The sequence below is a fragment of the Pelodiscus sinensis genome, chromosome 6, assembly GCF_049634645.1.
Source record: "Pelodiscus sinensis isolate JC-2024 chromosome 6, ASM4963464v1, whole genome shotgun sequence".
Lineage (NCBI taxonomy): Eukaryota > Metazoa > Chordata > Testudines > Trionychidae > Pelodiscus > Pelodiscus sinensis.
Genome location: NC_134716.1, coordinates 2493737 through 2515728, shown reverse-complemented (window position 1 = coordinate 2515728; position 21992 = coordinate 2493737). Strand labels below are relative to the sequence as shown.

The window sequence follows — 21992 nt, the reverse complement described above, 5'->3', positions numbered from 1 at the left end:
TGTTCTGCTTCTTCCTAGTCCCACAATGGCAGAGGAGTGCGGTAGGAGCAGGGCGGGTGTGTCTGCCGCACTGTGCAGGGAAGCCATTTCTTTGTGGGCATGTGGACCCGTGTGGAGGTGGCTACATCTTGTAGGCCTGGCCCAGAGGCTGAAACATCCCCACGGCCGGGATGCAGTGTCAATAGCTGTCCCAGCCGAGCCGGGACGGCACGTGATATAGCAGCCGGCACACACGCAGCCTAGAAGCTTCTATCCCCGTTAGCTGCCCGGATGCAGTGACTACAGAGCATCCTGGTCTTTATGGACTCGACTAAGCAATTCACACCGTCAGGTAGCCCCACTGCGCTCAGACACCCTGAAGTGTGTTGGACAGGTCAGACCTTGGACATACTTGGTGCAGATAAACCACGGTGCAAGTGCAGAAGTCACCAGAACAACATATTTTAGTCTGTCTGACTGTCTGTCTGACTGTCTGTCTGTCTAGTATTTTAGTGTGTGTCTTGGAGTCCGCTTATTCAAAAACTCTTCAGAAATGACAAGAGCTAGAGCCACCAGATTGGGTAGGCAGCTTCCTCTTCTCTTAACTTAAAGCAAGGGCAGGGGTCGCTTGTACCAGGACAACCGGAAGCCCAGGAAGGGGACTGTTTTCCATAGCATGGAAAGGGAGGGGCTGCTTTCGGAGAGTGGCCACTAGGGGCAGCAAGCGCAGGGGGGAGCTATACTGGGGCAGCCACAGCATCAAAGAAGTGGACAGCAGGGCTTGGCTACCAGCACACCGGTAAGTAGCCCCCCTACCCCAAACCCTTTCCTCCCTCCTGGTCCTTGGCCAGTGTGGGGGGCAGGGAGAAAAGAGGCCCATGCTGGATAGGACCCCCCACTTCCCTGAGCCCCTCCTCACCCCCAACTCCCACTCTCACACGCCCCGTGCCCCTAGCCTCCTGCACTCCCCAACCATATCCCCAGGACCCTGCCCTGATGCCTGCACCCCCCACATCACCAGCCCCTGCCCTGAAGGATCCGAGTAATGCCGGGTACGTCTGCTAGTCCTTTATGATGGAGTGCGAGAACACAGGAGAGTTTCCAAACAATAAGCAGGCTTCCGAGAAGAGGAAACACAATGTATTTTTGAGCTCCCAGAGAGTTGTGGTGGGGGTATTGTGCTGTGGAATAATGCCCCTCGATTCTTGGGTATGAGGTAATGCTTCCTCTCACAAGCTCAAGAACCTCGTTCTGCGGCTAAACGGAAACCCTCAAGAGGGTTGATTGTGCCAATGGCACAAAAGAAACAGAATGAAACCTTTCACTCAGTCGGCAATTCTGTGTGTTTGCGAAGTCTCATGAACAGAACAATTCTCTCCTGGATATTAGTCAGTGTTGACAAGTAGCCGCTGGGAGAAATGGATGCGAAGACCGGAGGGTCTAGTGGTTAGAGCACCCGCCTGGTATACACAGGTTCAAAATTCCCCACTCTAGACTAGGCGATGTTGGGCTGTCACCAATGGGGTGCTGTGATTAAGGGCATGAGCATCCACATACTGCAGTGCTGGGGACCACAGAGGCCTTAGAAGTCTGCATAGGCTGAGGGATTGCAGTGGAGATACGGCTTGGTAGTGTTGAGGGCCAGAAAGGGCCATTAGCTCATGTGTTCTCACCTCCTGTATAACACGTCATTAAGCTTCACCCAGTTTCCCTGGATGGAGCCCATCACGTGCATTAGCCTGGAGCCAGCTTCGACTCGGCTTCCCCGGCTGCCCAAGGGGAATGGGCCTGCGAGGAAGGAGAACGGCCCTGAAGGCCTGGTTTGTCCGCTGGAACTCCAAGGCTAGGCCCTGCGGGGTACCGGCTCACCAGCATTGATGTTCCTCTTCCCGAGCATCCCAGGGTTGCTCCCTTCCTGTCTTTCTGTCGGTGTCTCGGCTGAAGTCTGAGGAGAAGGGAGTTTTCTTGCTGTGATGTTCAATGTGCCCCTTCTTCCTGGCTCCCCTGAGGGTTGTGTTGGCCTCTTGCTGAACGTCAGCGTGGCGAGGGCCGGGGAAGGGTTCTCCTTTCTCGGGGGGCATCGTATTTTCAGGCTATTAAGAGGCAGCACCACAGACGTGTCTGTTCTCAGGCGGAGGGAGGGGCCAGCAGGCTGGTCTCAGTGCTGCAGTGCGATAATGAGAGCGAACAAGGCGTGCGCCCCTTCATAATTAACCGTGATGAACCCTGAAGCCGCAGCCCCTTGTCTGTGGGAGGCACCTCGTCCCTAGCGCCTGCTGTTCGCTTGGCGACCCGCTAGGAGAAGCAGTGAGGAGAGCAGGGATTTCAAGGTGACCCTTCTCTGTGATTCCTACGCAGGCGTTCTCACAAGCCTTTCATTGCTGCTGCTGCATTTCCGCTCCCTTCCCCCTGCATTAGCGTAGCCTCCAGGCCCAACAGCCCAGCAATTACTCCCTGCAGTTTTTCCCGGGCCAGCCCCACGGTGGCTGATGAAACAATAAATCACCGCTCGCACCCGGCTGAGAATACCAAGTGTCTCCAGAAACCCACGGTGGGGCGGGGAGTTGAGTCTGTGTTGCGCTGGGGAGCTGCGTCTGTATTTGCCGCCTCCTGGAGATGCGCCGGCTTTGATACCCGGGATGGGCTTCGGACTGAAAGCCGGCCTGGGCTGTAAAACTCTGGCGGGGGAACTGGAGAGATGAAAAGGGAAGCCAGGGTGGAGCTGGCATTCTTCCCTTTCCTTTTTCTGGGGCCCATAAAACCAAGAAAGCCAGGCAGGTGGGGACACGCGGATGGAAACACGTGCGATGCTCTCTCTGGTGACAGCCGTGGGCACCGGGGCCAGTTGCGCTCTCACTACCGTAAAGCAAACGAGAGGGCCTCTCCTGCAGCTCTGGCAAGTGTCTCCTCTGGCTGTCTGTAACGGGGTGGCAGTCCCCTCCCGGGAGTGCCCCCGCTTTGCCGAGTGCATGTGCGTGTTCCGCTACTCTGCCCTCCAGCCGAGCCACACAGCCATGTGTGAAACCACGGCCCCTTCCGGGGTACACGCCTAGCAGAGGCCCATCCCGATGCCCCCTGCTCGTGTTCCTTCCCTCTCTCTTCGGTTCCTCACTCAGGAGCCAGAGGTGCCTCCAGGGCCTCTTCTCCTGGAGTCAATGTCTTGCCCCTTGCTCAGTTCATCATGCTCACAAGAGCTCCCCAGTCAGCCAGCCACCCCTGACCTTCTCTCTTCCTAGCCTGGGCTGCAACTGAGCTGCCTCTAGTCCTGCAGTTCTCCTTATATAGTCCCCCCTGCCCCTGGGTTCCTGATTGGCTGGTTTCCTTCTAGCCACTCTAGCTGCCTGGAGGACTTCTCTATGGCCCTTACAGCTTTAGGGCCCAGCCCCATGACACTGTCACACAGGGGGATTCCATTGTCTTTGGGAGACGTAGGTCAGGATGGAGCGGAAGGGGGGGCAGGATGGGAAAGCAGTTGCTGTCTGTGGCTTGCTGCCCTAGCAGCTTAGCACATGCCCCAGCTGAAATTCCTCGGCCAGGCCTTTAGATGGGGGCAGCCGATAGCTGTGGGAGGTGTGGAGCCGCTCGAAGGGGGATGCCTGAGGCTGCCTGCCTGGCCAATTTCCCTTGCACAGGAACGCTCCCCGCTCTGCAGAGAGGAGAGGGCGTGTCCCAGGGAGCCCTCCGGGAACGTGCAATGACGCGAGGCTGTGCTCGCCCTCCCCTCCGTGTCATGGCAAGCCACAGGGTCCTATCCACGGCGTCTGCACGTACTGTGCTCTGCCCCCCGCGGTTGTGCAGGAGTGACGGAGACGGAGAGGGCGAGGAACGGGGCCAGGCAGCTGTGATGAGGGGGAGTAGAGCACGTCTGACAATTGCTCTCCTGCTTAGGTGAGCCATATGGGTCAATTAGGAGGAGGTAGCAGAGATTTGGGCTTGCTAATGCCTGTTGTCTGGCCCTCTCCGGAGCAGAACTCTCCTCCTGCCCTAGGAGCTGTCTGTCTCGCTCTTGTTCTCTCTCTCTCTCCTGACATGTCCTCCCTGCATATTTTTCTTGCTCTAGTTACATGGCGGGTCTGTGCTAAGTGACCCCCCATTAGCACAGGGCCTTCATCAGTATTTCTGCTTTTCCTTGTCTTTGTTTCCAGCATTGCTGCAACTGTGTCGGTCCCAGGCGATGAGAGACCAGGTGGATGAGGGAATACCTCTTAGTGGACCAACCTCTGTCGATGAGAGAGACCGGCTTTCGAGTTTCACAGGGCGCCGCTCCAGGCCTGGGAAGGCAACCAGCATGTCTGAGCTACATACAAGGTGGGAGAGTAATAGAGATGTAGCTGTGTAAGTCTGGTCTTTTGTCTTCCACAATTTGATCTGAGGAAGTGGGTCTGGCCCACGAAAGCTCATCACTTAATAAACCATCTTGTTAGTCTTTAAAGTGCTGCCTAGTCCTACAAGGTGGGAGAGACGGTTAAGCACCAGGGATTCCCACAGAAGCCCGTTTAAAATGAAGTCCTTTTCCGTGCTGTTTTCCCGACTCGCTGATTTTCTCTTTCACCCAAGCCTTTGCAGACCCTCCAGTTCCTCTCCTAGAGCGCCAATGTATTCACCATTTGATTCTGCTCCCTTTCCAACATGCCACAGTTGGCAACGCCTAACTGTTTATTTTCCTTGCATCTTTCACTCTGCAATATGGTGCTTGGCTATGTTGCTGCAGAGCTGACGTATTTATCTGCACCGTTGAGAGAAAGCAGCAGCGGTTCTGTCCCCTGCAGTCCCTCTTCCTATCAAGATCTTGCAGTCCTTATTTAAACCTATTCCTCCCACTTGATTCAACCAAAGGAAGCAATTAAAGTCTGGTGTTTGGAATTGCCTGGTGCGGGGCGGCACTTCCCCCACCTAAGGAAAACCTGCTATTTATTTCCCAAAATGAGTCTCCCTTTATTGCATTTCTCTCTCTGAATCTTTAACCCCTCGTGCAATCTTTTGCAGCTTTTCTGCTCCTTCCTCTTTGCCCTGGAAATTCATTCTCTGGTGCTGCGTGGACGGCACATCCTGGACTTCCCCGCCTTCAACTCAGCTGTTGCATGGCAAGGAAGAACAATTTTCTCTTTCTGAAAATGAAATGAAGTTGTATAAGCCACATCTCTTTGCGCCCCTTCTGATTTGCCTCATTGGCTGCTTCTGTGTGTTTGCTTGTTGGTGAATTTATAGTGTCAGTCTCTCTGGATCCTCTAGGGAGGAGGAGGAGCATTTTGTGCCCTTGGACAACTCTTGAATGTAGTCTCTTACTTTCAGCACCGTGTGCTTTGAGAGCCAGTGATGGAAGAAACCGGCTGGGCTTTCCCCTTCTGCTGCATCAAGACTCTCCGGTTATTCCCTCAACAACACAACAGATGTCTGTGGCCAAGCCTTCCGGTCAAGATGGATTCTGAGGTAAAAGTTATCTCAGCAATTCTCAGGGTGGTGGCTGCGAGCCTGGAAGACCCTTCCAGACGTGCCAGGATGAAGCTGTTGGTATCGTTGTGTCAGGTCCTACAAGGTGCGGAGAACCTTAGCACCCATGTTAGGCCCTGCTTCAGCACCACATAGAGCTGAGTCCTGTTGACTTCCCGAGACGTAAGCCTGTGCTTAAAATGAATTGCTTTGCTGAAAATCAGGTTGGGGTTGAGGGCAGTTGGATGGCACAGGAGGTGCTTCGCACACCGCACAAGCAAAAGCTTTGCTGCATTTATTAAACCCCAATTCCCCAGCTTTTCATTTTGGTTTCCTGTCTGGAGCTCTCTGATTTGATTTCCTTTTTCTGCCTCCTGTAACAGAACATTTCCCTAGGCCTGTCTCTTTCTTTCAGCCATCATGTTCCTTAGCCTCTCTTTGCACTCTTCATATTGTTCAACCGGGAGAACTTTAGGAGCATTATTTGGTGACTCCGTACCATGAGGGCTATAAAAGACAGGAGGTAGATAATGAAAGTCCAGCCTGAGAGAACTTTTTTCTCTCTCCTATATGTTGGCAAACTTACAAAGTCAAGCTGAGCCTAACTATTTGACTGGTTAGGGGGTGTAAATGTTATTGGTTGATACATCCATTGTCCAATCAAAAGAAATTGTTCTCTCTGCATGACATTTCCAAATCCCTGGGTGTCAGTACTGATTGCCTAATATTGCTAAATGTAAACCGGTCAGGGCTCCAAATCCAAAAGACATACATTTGACTCCATCAAAGAAGGAACTGAGATGTTAACATCATGGAGAAATAATCCAGTAATCCAACTTGAACTAATTAAATTAGTTCATTCCTTTGGCTGTTCAGCTTCCTGTTCCAAAATACAATTGCTGAAATTAATTACTATGGGTGAGTCATTTGTGTGCCATGTCTGACTACAAGAACACAATATTTCTAGAGGAGGAGATAGAAAAAGAAGTGTATTTTAGAGAGAAGCACTGCACAGTTTGTTAGGACGTACAAGAGAGACGCTTCCTTTTCTGTGCCAATGGTCTGTGCCACTGGGAACTACAAAAAGCTCTAGTCTGCCATAACACCACCTGCTGTTGGATGACAAATGGAAACTAATCATAATTAGTGCCCTCTGGCCACCTAGCAGAATTTTTTAACACATCCCTAGAAGTCCAAGGGATAAATAGACCAAAAAAAGCTCAGCACAACCTCAGATGACATGTAAGGAAAAAAAGTAAGCTCGGCTATTTAATAACCCTTCAGGTACAGCATTTCAGTCATTAGGAAGCCATTTACTAACGAAAAGAAAAGTTGTGTTCTCCGAGACTGAAAATCCTGGAGGGGCAGAGAGCGTAGGAGAACTGCCGAGTTGTCATTAGTGTGTCTTTATAAAACCAGGAGAGCTAAAAGAGAAAAGCCGCCACCCAGAAATGCCGCACCGTGCCGGATGTGCACAATGCCGTGAAGGAATGTGCGTATGGTAGCTGGCTGTCTCAAAAGCCTTCCAGGCTGCTCCCAGTCATAACATGACCACAGCTCCCATTGGCACAGTCCACAGATTCACTCCTCACCAAACCAGGCATGATGTCCACGGACGTTTCTGTGGGCTGGGCCATTGGCAGACTAGCTTCCCATCCTTTGACTTGCTATGCCCAGTTAGGTATGGACTTGAGTCCTATTATTGGGATTTTCATCCCAAAGGTCTTGGCTGGGGGAGTGGGTCTTGCAGGTGTGCTCCCAGGCACTGATGCCTCAGTTTCGTCATAGCCTTCCCCCGTTCCTGGGGTTGACAAAATAAGGGGTGGGTGCCCCTCTCTCCATCCTTCCCCTCCTTCTGACCACCTCTGGTAGGCGGGTGGTGATGTACTTTGCAGACTGTTTTTGTCTTTAGCGCCTGTTTGTTTATCGTGACTTTCCCAGTCCACTGAAGGCTGGCAATTTGGAACAACCATTCTATGGCTGGTTTACATGGATAATATTGCTCTCCTGTATAGTGCCGATCCGTAAAAAGGGAAAGGAGGACAGCCTGGGGAACAGCAGACCAGGCAGCTGATGTTCTGCACCTGGAAAGATAACAGAGCAAATAATGGAGCAATCAGTTAGCAAACATCTAGAAGATAATAAGGTGATAAGCCACAGTCAGCCTGGACTTGGCAAGGACAAATTGGGTCAGACCAACCCAATAGCTGTCTTTGCCAGGGTAACAAGCCTTGTGGAGAGGGGAAAAGCTGTAGACCTGGTCCATCTTGACTTTGGTACAGCTTCTGATACAGTTTCAACATGTCTGTCTCGTAAATAAAGGAGGGAAATGCAGCCGAAGTGGAGCTACCGGCAAGGGGTGCGAATCTCGAGGAGAAAGAAGTGACCGTTATGCAGCTGTTGACTTGAAAAAGAAATCGATTCCGAATGGCTACAACCCTCAGTAAGCTCAGGCCTGCCTGAAGGCAGTGCCCGAAAGTGGGTAAGCGCTCTCCCCGAAGGATAAGGATAAATGCTCTGTAGTCTCAAGAGTTCCTCACGGCTGCTGTATCTGTCTGCGGCGTGTCAGTAATCTGTAAAACTCATCAGATTTAAGCCTAAAGCTTGCCCTGACATGCACGCTCACAGCTTCTAGTGAAGTTGCTGGAAACTGCACCCACTTCCCGGGGAGAATCTGACCTGAATAGCAATGAAGGGCTTAGTGGGAGCAGCGTAGTCAATAGCCGCCTTATGGTGCAAGTCAAGGAAGATGCTATCTGAACCAACCCTTGAGGCTGGCCAGTTTTATTGCAGGGAAGGGGGGCTGTGACAGCTTGCAGCGTGGTAGCGGAACCATTCGATCTCTCTGAGGCAAAGGGTTAAGGACAGTCATTCCTGGTTTGGGGCATAATGGATGAAGGCCGCTTGTAATGACATTGCTCGGCTGGTGCGGTCAGTGAGGTGTTGGCTCGTAACTTTCCAGCCTTCCTTAGAGAAGGGCTCCGAATGAAGCTGGTGACATGTGCTGTGATGTTTATGTCCAGAGAATCTGGCTATTGCTTCCAGAAGTGGACTGCAGTGAGACTGTCCCAGATCCGACAAGGGGTGTGTTTGGATTTGGACTAATATCCTAGGAAGAGGCCTGGAGCTCCATCTTGGACAATTCTGGAACAACCTACCCCTAGGGGAAGTTTCTTGCTAACCCACGGCCAGAAGCCGTTGCTCCATGCTTTGTTCCGTTGCTTTTCAACTTTATCCTGGCTTGTGCCAATGTAGGCACTCAACTTTTTTTACTAGCCTCTTTTCTAGGGGTTCCCCATTCTCCCGTTTCCGTAGTGGCCAGACGGAGATGAAATTGATATTCGAATGTAAAAAGAAAACCCGACCTCCTTGCATTGCCTGCAGCCTGTATAATATGGAATATTTACCTGGACGTGGGAAGGCTCCAACGTGTGTGGTTTACACTGGAGTTTTGACCCCTTCTTTAAACCTGCGGCAATTAGTTGGAGAGCGTCAAAATCGTTTGAATCGTGCTAGTGTGTAAAACAGCTCCTCCTGACTCCTTCAGCGGGTAACTGCTCCGGGCTCTCTGTTGCTCCTTGCAGTCAGGCGGGCTCAGGCGATTGCTCTTGCTGTCGCATTGTTTGTCTGCCGTAATGCACCAAAGAAATGTATCTCTGTGTGTGCCCGTGTGTGTGTGTGCGTGTGCTGCTCACGTTTTCATGCTGCACCATACGCTGCAGAAGCTGTCTAGAAAGAATCATTTCTGCCACTGAGAGAGTATGGTTTGAAAGGCAGGTTCACCCCCGATCAAACAGCTGTTTGTTCTGGGGGTGCCGATACTCAGAGCCCTTTTACAAGCATGGCTGTGGGGGGGGGGCACCCAAGAACTAACAGCGAGTGGCATGAGCACAGAGCTACCTGTAGGAGAGGCAAAGTGTAAAAATCCTCTGTCCTTTGGGTCGTGGGTAGCACATTGCAGGTATGGAAGCCGAAGAGGAGGGCAACTCTGAGAGCGAGGATGAGCCTTGCACCTGGCATTTACTTATTGGTTTATATGTATTCCCATTGTGCAAGGAGCCCTTGTCATGGGGCAGGATCCTGTTGTGCCAGGCGCTGTACATGCACCATGACACACAAGACCATCTCTACCAATGGTCCCTCTAATTGGTTTTCACTCAAGCGTGGAATAAATTTTGTTATATGCACTCAGGCTTGTGCAGATGTGCACCACCAGTAGAAACACAGGCCGCTGGCTGTAGGCACGCTGGCTGCTCTGCTAATCAGCTGGGTGGTATTGGAATCTCTTCTGGGCGGCTGCCTACGTGTTTAGCATACCGGGAACACTGGTCCTCCCCCAAAGACCTGACAAGTGAAGTAACACGCATGACAAATGTTTGTCATGCTGTTGAATGCTTTCCTGGCAGGCATTCAGACATCAGAGCGAGAAGGGCAGTCTAAAAACCATTGCGATAGAATTGTTCAAATAGGAGGGACTCGGGAGATATGGCTCTGGCTTCTAGATTTGTTACCGACTTCCTCTCATTTAATCTCTCTGCTTCAACTCTCATATGTCAGATGCAGACACTAACCCTTTCTTTCTCCTTTCCTTTGTCTTCTCCATTTAGACTGCAAACTGTCCAGGGCAGAGACTGATCCACCTTGCAGGTCTGTGCAGCGCCTAGCACACTGGACCTCTGATCCAGGTTGGGATCTGCAGACAATACCGTTAAAACAACAAGTATATGTTGGACAGCAGAGTGACTGGTTCTGGGATCCCAAACTGCTACAGAACAGCTGTATTCCATGAGATTCATTTCTTAACATTTAGACCAGATTAGGGATCTGAAAGGACACCTTGATCACCCCTCCCTGGTTGACAATTCACAAATTATTAGAGTTAATTTGATATTTTGGCCTTTAAGTGGGAAGGGTCATTGAGAAATCGCCTTACTGCCATTTTCCATCTCTGGTTGCAGAGGTCTGCTAGGTTTCTGAGATGCTGAGACTTGCTTCCCACTTATATTTTGGAGGCTTCTTTGACCAGCTAGGAAAGTTTCCTGGAAACAAACAAACCCTGCGTGCTTACTGTCAGGATCTGGCTTTGGTAAAGGAATTGACGAAGGTGCACCAATACCACCCAGCATGGCTAAAATTGCCATCGTTTGCAGTGCTTCTGCAGAGAGCTGCATATCCCAGCAGATGGAGTAAGGTAAACAGCGAATGTACAAGCGTGGGAGCTTGCTAGTTCCTGGTAGGACCTCCGTGTAAACGGAATGACATATTAGCAATAGTATAAATGCAGGCTGGAGTCAGCTGATCACAGCGGCCAGATTATATGCTTACCCGGTGTCCGTGTGAACTGGGACTGCAGATGTTTCTGCAGCGGTGAGTGGGAATGCATAATTTCCCTACTCTTTTCCCACAAAGATCTATACATGTAAGGGAAGGATGCCTGTGGTGTAAGGAGAGCTATTATTTTTGTTTGCTGAGAGAGCCTGATGGCTTGTTTCTGCCGCCGAGCTTCTGTGTCAGAACTCCCGGCCTCGCCTGCAGCACGCCTGCACTGTCCAAAGGACCGCCGCTGCTTTGCATTTACTTTCTGAACTTAACTAACGAGCCCCTGATGGAACTAGCCTGTCTGGCCAGAAATCAACTCCTCTTCAGCCAGCAAGAGGCTGAGTGTTTGGAAAGGAGAAAGGGGCTTCTGTAGGAGTGGAAGCGTCTATGCCGGAAGGCCGCTTGACGAGCATGATTGATGGTTAGTGCTGCTTGACAGGCGTAAAGGAACAAGAAGATGCCACATCAGCAAGGTGTTGGCTGACATCCCTGTGGTGCTGTGATCCCTTTGGCACATGCAGCTAGCCTGGAGTCAGGGCTTTTTAGGGCTGTTCCCATTAGGATGAGACACTGACGAAGAGAGTCGAGGATATTCTTAGGTCCCTTCTTTTTTTTTTTGGTAATAAACAAGATGATACAAAATCTGGCTTTCCTGAACAGGCAGCAGCCTTGCTCAGAAGCCCCCAGGCCTCCAGCATCCGCTGTGCCCAAGAAGCATCTGTTTCTTTGCAGCCTCCCCGCCTCACACTCGTGTTTCCATCTGCCGCCAGCACACTCTGCCTTCAGCCGAGGTCCTAGCGCCTGTGCTGGCATCCCTGTTATCCCTCTGAGTGAGTTCTGCCGCGGCCCTGCCTTGCAGCATGGTGCCTTGGGCGGTAGCCCGCATTGTCTGCAGCTCTTTACCATGCAAAGGGGTTTGATTGCTCCTTCTGTGGAGTCTGAAGGAGGGCGGTTGGAGCACTCTGACTTCACTGCGCTCTGTGATTGTCTTTAGATCTACGCTTCCTCGCATGGCAGCAGTTGGCACCTGTCAGCATCACAGCGATGTAGCTAGGTGAGATCCCTGCCATAGGATTCTCGCTGCTCCCCTAGCCTTGCTTAAACTCTGTTCTAGACTAGTCTCCTCCTCCCTAGGGAGCAATCCTAGCTGTGCTGAACCCCTGGCTGCCAGTCCTGTTCCACCGCGCCCTGTTCTGGAGATGGGCATGGTTGCTAGTGCTCTGTGGAGCTCATTGGAGAAACACTTTCCTAGCCTCAAGCCAAAATCTCTAACAGTAGGGAATACTTGCCCCTTTGCTGCCATGGAGACCTCATCGGCGGCTGTGTGGTGATTTCACAAAACGAGGAGCGGATCTGGAGGCTATTTGCTGATTCCATTTCATGGCAAGAAAAGGCCGTTGTCATCGAAAAATGTTCACTGGAAAATTTCAACTGGCTGTATCTGAGATGCTTCCATCGCGCACACGACACACTTCCTGCTTGCTTCCGGCAACTCAACTGGTCTCGATTTTGAGACGCTTCTCCACTAAGATGTAAAGTAAATGGTTCCTCCTAAATGCACAATGGTGACATCAAATCTGGTCAGAATGTGGATTTTCCAGCTCTTGGGAACTTGTAAAATGTATTTTCCTTCGGCATTGAAATGAAAAGTTGACATGTCAAAATTTACTGTGAAACAAACACAAAAAAAATCCTAAAAAATGGATGTGGAAACACTGAAATGTTTTCTTCTTCCTTCCAAAGCTTTTTATGATGTTGAAATATTATAATAGGAAATATAATATATGACAATTAGTATAATAGAAGCCTCTTAACGAAGCAGTTAAAATGTTTTCATCTTATTGATACAGAAATGTTTTGACATGCTGGAAACCAAAATGGAAAGTCCAAAGGAGTCAATTCAACATTTTTCTGGCAAATTTTATCAAAATCAACACATTACTGTGAAATTGCATTTTCTGGGCCAAACTGTTTCATCTAAAATTTATTTAGCCACCTGACCGTCTGTAGGCCTAATTATTCATAAGGATGCAATAGAAAAGTGTAGAGAAAAGTTGGCTTCTCTCCAGAAGCCCAGATACAAAACTGAATGGAATGTGGGTGGAAGTGCTTATATCTACAGGGCTGTGATGAGGACCGGCAGAAAGGAAATGCATTCTCCCCTGTCCAGACCCATAGGGTATGTCTACACTGCCACCCTAGTTCAAACTAGGGTGGCTAATGTAGGCATTCGAAGTTTCAAATGAAGCCCGGGATTTAAATATCCCGGGCTTCATTTGCATCTTGCTGGGCGCCGCCATTTTTAAATCTAAAAATTTAAATCTAGAGAGCCTAATTCGAACTACCTACTCCATGCCGCGTGTAGCTGCGGGCACGGAGTCCGCACTAACGGGGATTTAAAAATGGTGGCGCCCGGCAAGATGCAAATGAAGCCTGGCATATTTAAATCCCGGGCTTTATTTGCAACTTTGAATGCCTACATTAGCCACCCTAATTCAAACTAGGGTGGCAGTGTAGACATACCCATAGTGATTTGCTAACATGCTGAGAAGATGAAGATCACCGGAGGAGTCTGGGTCCCTCTAGGCCCTGCTGTGTGTCAGTGAGGGAGCGCTGAATGATTTTTCTGTGGGTCAGCAGCCCCTGACCCCAAAAAGATTCCCCATCCCGGTATAGATTGTGTGCTTATTTGTATTTTCTTTGTATAACCATCTCTGTGCTTTCATGCCTACTACTTATAGCCACTTAAAATCTTTCTGCAGCTGATCAATCTGTTTTCTAATTTACCCCAAACCGTGTATTTTACTTGAAGTGCTGACGAAACCTCTGCATGGCATACCAAAGCTGGCGCATGACCTCTCCACGTTGAGGGAGGGGAGGTACTGCTCCGGAGTCTGAGGCTGTGGGTCTGGGTGGGGGGGGGGGAATTGGCGGGAGCCGCTTTGACGTTGGTTCATGAAGTGCTGGGAGAAGCAACCAGGTAAGTTAGTGGGGTGTGTCCCTGCCTGTGGATGTCAAGTGCAGGACCTGGAGTGATTTGCGGCTTGTCACATCACCGTGTGCAAGGGAGCCCAGGTGGGGACACTCAGAAGTACCCCAGTTCCAGTGGGCAAAACCCGTGCTTTGAAGCCTGATTAGTTTTGTTGCCTCTTGCCCTGTGTTAACATTCTTCTCGGAGATGAGAAGCCAAGGCACTCGCTGCCATTCAGATCCCGTGGGGCCCTTTGGGGGCTCACAGGGCTGAAAACCCATTATGATGGGCCAGCAAAGGATACCCACCAGGTGGAATCCCTGGGTGAAGAACAGCTGTCTCCAGCATCGCCTCTCCCGTTGTTGACGCAGGGCAATGTTCTGACAGCGCTAGGTTTGGTACAAGAGTTCTCTGTCTGTGTATTTGTGTAAACAGCGAACGTGCCAGTAGATGGCACCCAAGAATATGGAGTGTAGCACCTCGGTGTAGCTGGATCATAAAACCTGTGCACCATTCCTTGGTGCAGCAATCGATATCCGCTCCAACGTATGCACGGCTGGAGCACTGCTACGCTCCAGTGGAGCCCAGCTGGCGTGCTGCTCCCTTGGGTTTGTAACTTCCCGGGGTCCTTCAGAACAGCCAGTACAAACCCGCTTCAGGATCTGGCCGTGACAACTGGTTCCTGCGTGACTCTCTCCAATGGAGTGTTCACGCTCTGCAGGGGTTATGGTCATGCAGATAAGGGCCAATTAGCATCTGGTGGAGTCTGGCTGGGAAGGAGCCCTGCCGGGGAGGAACTTGACTAAGTAAAGCCAGGAAGTTTGCAGCAGAAAGGGGCTGCAGTGTGGAAGCCAGTGGTCACTCTCTGGGCGTGGAGGGGGGGAAAAGGGGAGATCCAGGGAGAGGGTGAAGCCATGGGAACCTGGAACTGAAGGAAGAGCCTATGGGCAGTGGAGTGGGAAGTAGCCGAGGGAAAGAGCCATGAGGCCAGATGATGGACAACGTACAGAACGTAGTGGCTGATGGTTGCTGAGCCGTGAAGGAAGGGCGCACCCCAGTGGCACAGAGCGGCTGTGAAGGACAGAAGGAGGTGCTCTAGCAATGAGGGAGCCCTGTCTCCGCTGTACCCCACGTCTATTGCACCCAGCTCCTTGCGAGCGGCAAAGGCCAACGTGAATGTTTCGCCAGCGCTAGCCGGCCTGAGCCCTGTTCCTGCCTGCTGTCTCCTGCCCTCGTTACAAAGTTGCACCAAAGCTGCGTTGAGCCCGTTTCCTGTAATTACTGCTTGCTGTTTATTATGCCTTGAAGGGGCCTCGGTTAATTTTGCCGAGTCCAGAGCTTGAAAGGGACAAGCAAATAGTTGTGGTTGGAAGAATAACAACGTTAAATAATACATTAGTAATAATTCTGCAGACAGTGCCCTGGGGCTTGTCAACATGCGCTAGGTGGCCTGAAATGGGCTTTATTCATAGCCCCCGTGGCGGTGTGCCTCTGCCTTCCTCATTTGGATATCACAGTGGATTACAGCTAATTACTGGAGGGAGGGCAAGGCCACGCTGTTCGTGGCGAGGGGGTTGGGACGGCACAACGGGTCATGCACTGGTGCTGTAGACAGCCCGTGCAGGAGAGAGCGGCTCTGTGAAATATTTAGTGAATATTAAAATTCTGCTGTCAGCTGGTGTAGCCCCGGTGAAATCAATGGGGCGCTGCTGATTCTCGCCAGTGGAGGGCCCGGCTGTGGGTCTCTTTACGTTATCACCTTGGTTTATTTGCACTGGGGTTAATCCACCCTTCTTGCAGACCCAGGGCAACCCCGTCCCCCTTTTTGCCCCGCAGGGCTGGGAAGTCGGTATGGCTGGCCAGCGTGGGGTAGGCCTTGTGCTGCATAGGGCCGGCTCCTCTAGCGCCCCCAGCTGGCTTGATGCCAGTTTTGTGCCTGAGAAGCTGCGCTGAGGTGGGAGGGTGACCCTGGTGTACGAGGGGCTCGGTGCCGCAGTGGGTCGGGGAATCCATCCGTAGCAAGGAGAGCGGATAACCAAGCGGATCGCTCTGCCCAGGTTCTGGCCCCCTGACTTCTCCAGAGGCCAACTGGGCCAGGCCCAGCCTGCTTGCTGGCTTTCCGGCAGGCCAGCAGGGCCCAGCAGTGCTACAACGACAATCGGTCCAAATGAAAAGCTTTTGCTGGTGAACCCCTGACGTGTGCTCGTAGGAAAGGGGTGGACGCAGCCAGGGTTGGGGGAATATGGACAGCACTGCAGTTGGTGGTGCCAGGGAGGCCACTCCCAATGAGAGAGAAATTTGTCTCCCACTTCCTCTCTCTTTATCCTGGGGTCCTCTCATGGCCCCTGTTAATGTAACCTTACCATTTGTAATATTCTTTCTATGAAATACTGCAGGGCTCTTCCCCATTTTGCATACAGAAACCGAGACACGGAGAGACTAAGTGACTTGCCCAAGATCACACGGGGAGTTTGTGGCAGAGCAGGGAATGGAACGGCGCTCTTCTGAATTCAGGGCTATTGCCTTAACCACTGGGGTCCTCCTTTCTCTTTCCCACCTGAGACCAAGGCGAATTCCCTTCTATGACCTAGGCCCCTGGGCGAAGCGAGTGTCGATTGTTCTCCAGGCTTCTTTCTTCTCTGCGCTCAGAGGGATGGTAACTGGTTCTGGGCAATCTGGTTACAATCAATGTCTCTCCATGCATGTTTGATGCCGTCTAAATGTCACCAGCTTTGCGGCGTGAGCCGTGGAATTATTTGGCTGCCTGAGAGATGGCCTTTAAAGATCCATCGGTTAGTAAGTTGCATTGTGTTTTGACGTGAATAATTCACTGAGTTTTGGCCGCCTTGGTGTTGGTCTGATTTGCTAAGTGAAAGAGACAAAACAAGAGAAAACCCACCCCCGGGAGGCTCCGCAGACGGCTGGATCCGGGTGACAATCTCATTTGAAAAGTCCTGAATATTTATGTTTGGTGGTGCGAAACAAACCCCAGGGCAGATGCTCTTCTAAAGGCCACTTCAGCTGATCACAGTGTCATTGCTTTCCCTTTAATTGAAAAATGCAGTCCTTCCTTCCACTCCCCCGCCTCCAGGACTTTGGGCCTACCATCCAGCTAGTGTATGCACGCCGAGAAGCATGCAGATCCTTTGTGTGCCCTTGTTGGGGGCAGGATCCGAGAGCCCGTCCTTGGTGCAGACTCCTGGGGCAGTAAATGGGATTACTCGCGTGCATAAGAGCTGCCAAATGGCTTCTCTATTGGATGCATTTTAATTAGTTTTTCCCCCTTGTGGTAGCTGCCCTGGTTTCATCCCGAGGAAGCACAGCGCCAAATGAAAAGCTGGTACTGCCGCAAACATACCGATCCAGAATGCAATGGGGGTAGCGTCAGTCGTCTGCCAGGGAGTCAGTCGCGACCCACAACCCATCCAGCCATCTCTGTGCATAAGAACCACCTTGCTTCTCCCTCTGCGGGGAGCAGGTTTGATTAGTCCCGTGCCACAAAGATGCACAGAGAAGAGGCAATCAAGGCACAGAGGTTCCTCTCTCAGCTAGGATTCCAGCATCGCCTTCGTGACCTTGAAGCATTTCCTTTAATTGACTTCTCTTAAAAGCCAGCACCTGTTGTGTAGCAATCTGTCTCCCTGATGACAGGCGAATGTGACTTGCTCGTTAATGAGCTGGCAGCACTTTTTACAACTGTCTCGAGTCCCGGTGGAGTGGGCCAAAAGTTGCCATGACTCCTTCTCGTTGCCTACCTGCGGTGTCAGTCGGAGAAGTTGTTCTTCACCGCCACTCCTAGAAACGGGGGTGTGGTTGGCTCATAAGAACAGCCAGACTGGGTCAGACCAAAGGTCCGTCTAGCCCAGGGTCCTGTCTGCCAACAGTGGCCAATGCCAGGTGCCCCAGAGGGAGTGAACGAACCAGGGAATCAAGCGATCCCTCCCCTGACAAACAGAGGCAAACGTATCTAGTTCTTTTTTGAACCCTGTCAAAGTCCTGGTCTTCACAACCTCCTCTGGCTCTTTCGATGTGTTTAATGGTTCGAGGATCAGGAACCCAGCTCTGCTCCAGGGCTCCTTTGCTCCCCTACGTTACAGTCCAAGGACGGTCACAAAATCCCACCCAGGGCAGGATCTGCTCCAGGAGAGATCTGGGTCCGTGCCAAGCCAGCTGAGCTGCCCTGGCCAACCCAGATTTGGAATGGGACCTGCCTGCGAAGAGGAGCTGGAACTGCTGCATGGGATGGGTGGTGTGAAATCGGAACTGACAGATCATTAGAGACATTAAAAAGGAAGCCTTCCTTTCATGCCTAAAGGAAGACAGATGGCGGGAGGCTGCTCTGGAGCTGTTGGAGGAGACGGGGTGATGGACCTGTGTGAGAATCCTTGGGATCCCAGGGTGAGGAGGGCGATCTTCGCGTTGTGGTTCTAAAAACTCGGGCACGGCATGAAGGTTGGGAGCAGGACTCAACAGGGGATTTAGAGACAAGCCTGCAGGGCAAAGGCGAGCCGAAGATAATACACTAACCTCTCCAGCTCTGCAGCCCTCTGGATCTCAGAGCTGCCAGGCACAGAGAGTCTATTAACACTACCCTGGAAACAAAAGGACTTTGCTTAAAAAGCCCATCAAACGTTCATTGCGCCTCCCGGGGGCCAATTACGGAGGCAATAACGAGAGAACTTTTCTCTCTCTAAAATGTAACTTTTATTGCCTGGAATGGGGAGCCGGCTCGGCTGTAGTTCTGCAAGCTCTAAAGCCGCTGTGGGGAAAAGCACAGTTCTGTGTTGGGAGACGCCTTGCTTGAGAGAGACGACGCTCAGAAAGAAATAGGTCTCTCAAAAGAGGAGGAGGATTAGTGGAGCTTTGCCTAGAGCAGGTAGGTGCTTTGCTTGCATGTCCTTGTCCGGAATGGTAACCCAGAGCAAGGAGGGCAACATTCACATTGTGGTTCTGTCCATTAAACAGAAGAACGGTCAGACCAAAGGCCCATCTAGCCCGGTATCCTGCCTGCTGACAGCAGCCAATGGCATGTGCCCCAGAGTCAATGCAAAGCCAGATGGGCTGCCCTTGCCAATCCGGATTTGAAATGTGATCAGCCAGCTGAGAGCAGCTGCACCTGCTCATCAAGTGATTGATCTCCTGTCGCCCATTCCTAGCTCCTGGCAAACAGAGGCTAGGGACACCATCCCTGCCCATCCTGGCTAGTAGCTATCGATGGGCCTAACCTCCATGGATTTATCTAGCTCTTGTTTGAACCCTCTGAAAGTCCTGATCTTCACAACTTCCTCTGGCAAGGAGTTCCACAGGTTTTGTGAAGAAATCCAGTAACTATTCCTTGCTACCTCTCCTAGCCATGTTTTCCCCTTACAGAGGAAGGCTGGCAGAAAAAGTCACGATCATCTACTCTCATCCCCTGTGTCACACAGGCCAGGGAGTTCCACCCATGGATTTTTCCCTGCTCAGAACAATCCCCACATGCGGGGGATGGCAGCAGAGCTGCCCTGTCCATTGTGAGCCTGTTTTCTTGCTGCCTTTTTGCTCTTCAGGTGTGGCTGTTCGGTGCCGCTATCTGAAACCAGCCCCGTGGGGCCTTCGGTGGCTCGCCACGCACATTCTCCTTTGGCAGGAGAGGAAGCATCCCGCTCTGAACCCACGGCCCCAGTGTCCTTACAGACGGCGGTGCCCAGCAGATCACAGATCGATCAGCTCGTCGCTTCTCAGCCGCAGCTTAGCCTGGCCATCCTTTCTCCGCTAGCAGCCGGGAGCAGTGACACGTCACTCTCTGCAGCATCACGAGCTTGTCTTGGAGCCATCCAGCACGCCCACAGAATCCACCGCGGGGGCTGGTTCCAGACGTCCCTTCGCCCCACGCCCGCCCCTCCAGCAGGATTTCTGTCCCACGCTGGGCCATTTACTCCTACAGATGGTGCTTCTGTTTTTACAAAGCCAGGCCGGGAAAGAGGAACCCAGAGACCCTTCTGGGACAGGCGTCAAAGCCCAGCAGAGTACACGAGGTAGAGAAGCGGTGCAGGGATCTGCCTCGGCTCTTGGAGTCGATCTGCCGCAGAGCTGCTCCCGGAGCACGAGCTAAGCCTTCGTCCCCATGCCAGGGAAGAGCATGGCCTGCAAGCCACCCGGAAATAGGCCACTGACTTAGCAAAGAGCCCTGGGTCTTGGCAAAGCCCCTGATCCCAGCACTCGGGCCCAGACTTGCCTCAGTGTGGAGAGTGACATGCGCACGGAAGGTGCTCCGGGCAGTCAGATAATCCAGCCGTGCCGGACTTGGTTCAGAGGGATGGGCAGATAATCCAAGCAGCCAGGTTTGGACTGACCGCCCCTCTGGAGCCATGGGGGCAGGCGGGCAGGGCCGCCAGCGCTGCAGTATGTGGCCTCCCCTCCTCAGTCCCCAACACACCTCTGCCTGCGTGAAGCACATCCGTGCAGCTGCAATTGCCGGGAGGGGACAACGGGACAGACTCCGCCTTCACTCTGGCCTCTCCTACCTGCGGCGCATAGGACTTGACAGCCGTAACGCTCTTTGAAGGGGGTTCTTGGGTGTGGCTTTCCCTAGGTTGTGCTCCAGGCCTGACCTGGATTTGTACTTCAGTTTACCAAGAGAAATTCCAGCTTGGCTTGTAGCACCCGCTTCTCTTAAGAGGGAGGCAGCACATAGCAAAAACAAACACACAAAAACAGTGAAACAAGCTAATAGTATAAACCCTCTTCCCCTGGATTTTCTTGCACTCAGGGGTGAAGCTTTGCCCCTGCTCCTGAAGCTGGCGTCGGCATCTGGCTCACCAAAGCCCCCCGTGGCGGAGGCAGCTGCCTGGTTAATTCTTCTCCTTTGTTTCCAGCTGCTTTCGCTGGCCACCAGACTTCCTCGGCGGGGAAGAGCCTGGACATCTGTGGAAGTCGCTGCCAACCCGAAGGCCGGCCAGCTCTCAGCGGGTGGTGGAGAAACCGGAGGCAGGGCCTGTTGTCACGGACAGCGGTGTAGCTGCGCAGCAAGGAAGTGCCCACAGGAGAGCAGCTCCCCTCGGAGTGGTCAATCCACATGCCCCATGGGTAGGGAGGCCGGCTGTCCCATTTTTAGAGGGACAGTCCAGTATTGGAGCCCTCCTGGCTGGACTGGCCCCCAGGGACAGCTCAACCCCCTCTGGCCTGGGTGGCTGGCCAGGCCGAGCTAAGCCCTGCGTGTGCCAAAGCCCCACACAGCGCTGGCCTGGGGAAGCTTCTCCGCCCCTCAGCTAAAGTGAGGCGGGGAGAAGAGTTGCCCTCTGGAGACACTCGAGTCAGGTCATGCCTGCCTTGCCCTTCGGCTGGAAGCAGCTCCCCTCCCTCCTCTCCCTCCGTATCGCAAGGCTGCTGCTGGCCACGCTCGGGGGTGAACCTCAACAGCCACCTGGAAAGGGGGCAGGCTCTTACAGAGTGCCTGGAGGAGGCTCAGCACCAGGTATCAGGAGAGGTGGATCTGTCCCGGGGGCCCGGTCAGGTCAGGTTGGTCAGTCACCCCCCCCAGTGCGAGAGAGGTGTACGGGGGGAGAGTCACCTCTCCCTGTGCAAGGTAAATACAAAGACTCCAACCACGAGCATTTCTTTAGAACAGGCTCAGCCAAGCGGATGTTAATTTGAACGTTTGTACTGTGTCGCTCTGACCGATTGCCTTTGGAGTCACCTGCCTGCGAGTCATTCTACCAGGTGTCCCGGGTTCACCATCGGGAAATATGGCCACCCTCTGGAGAGAAGCACGCCCATCAACGTAACGCTGCCTACCTCAGGGACTAGGTTGGTGTAACTAACTGTGCTTAGGGTGTGGATTTGTCATGCCCCTGAGCGACGTAGTTACACCGATATCAGTCTGGTTGTAATGATGGGTGGGGTTTGCAAAAGTATCTAAGCAACGTGGGAACACAAGACCTACTGGCTTTCGATAGTGTGTTCCTAAGTCACTTAAGGTACATCTACACTGCTCCTGAAGCCCAAACTCTGACTCAGGTTTGAGTCCAAGCGTTGTTTCAGTCCACACACAACTCAACCCAGCTCCTAGTACCCTGCTGGGATCCAGGCTGGGGTGGCTCTGTCTGAATCCTGCTGTGACTCAGGCCAGGTCTTATACTAGACATGGAAGGTTGGCTCAAGGCTGGAGTCGATGAACCTTAAGCCGAACTTGGCACCGTCTCCACAACAGGAGACCGATGAGAGCAAAGGTTCCTGTCAACTTCCCTTACCCCTCACAAATCGAGACGTACAGGTGTTGACCTGATCCGCCAATAGCGTTTGATTTAGCAGGTCC

General features: G+C 52.3%; 1 long non-coding RNA gene across 1 annotated transcript in view; it reads left to right on the top strand.

Annotated features, from left to right (window-relative positions):
• Positions 1–21992, top strand: part of LOC112547764 (uncharacterized) — a 153753-nt gene that overhangs the window by 35104 nt on the left and 96657 nt on the right. The window contains exons 2-3 of the long non-coding RNA XR_012904571.1: positions 4125–4287; positions 5272–5409. This is a non-coding gene — a long non-coding RNA (uncharacterized LOC112547764). The remainder of the gene's footprint in view (positions 1–4124; positions 4288–5271; positions 5410–21992) is intronic.